This window comes from Otolemur garnettii, unplaced genomic scaffold (genome assembly GCF_000181295.1).
Source record: "Otolemur garnettii isolate 467f Iridium unplaced genomic scaffold, OtoGar3 scaffold00006, whole genome shotgun sequence".
NCBI lineage: Eukaryota > Metazoa > Chordata > Mammalia > Primates > Galagidae > Otolemur > Otolemur garnettii.
In genome coordinates, this window is record NW_003852401.1 from 19,636,620 (window position 1) to 19,637,207 (window position 588).

The following is a 588-nucleotide window of genomic DNA, read 5'->3' on the forward strand; positions in this document are numbered from 1 at the left end:
TTCAACATATGTAAATCTATAAATGTAATTCACCACATAAAAAAATTAAAAAACAAAGACCATATGATCCTCTCAATTGATGCAGAAAAAGCTTTCAGTAATATCCAGCATCCATTCATGATTAAAACACTTACAAGAATTGTCATAGAAGGGACTTTTCTCAAATTGATAGAGGCCATCTACAGTAAACCCACAGCCAATATCATATTGAATAGAATTAAATTGAAATCATTTTCACTCAGATCAAGAACCAGGCAAGGTTGCCCATTGTCTCCATTGCTCTTTAACATTGTAATGGAAGTTTTAGCCATTGCAATTAGGGAAGAAAAGGCAATCAAGGGTATTCACATAGGATCAGAAGAGATTAAACTTTCACTCTTTGCAGATGACTTGATTGCATACCTGGAAAATACCAGGGATTCTACTACAAAACTCTTAGAAGTGGTCAAGGAATACAGCAGTGTCTCAGGTTACAAAATCAACACCCATAAGTCGGTAGCCTTTATATATACCAACAACAGTCAAGCTGAAAAAAAAGTCAAGAACTCTATTCCATTCACAGTAGTGCCAAAGAAGATGAAATATTTG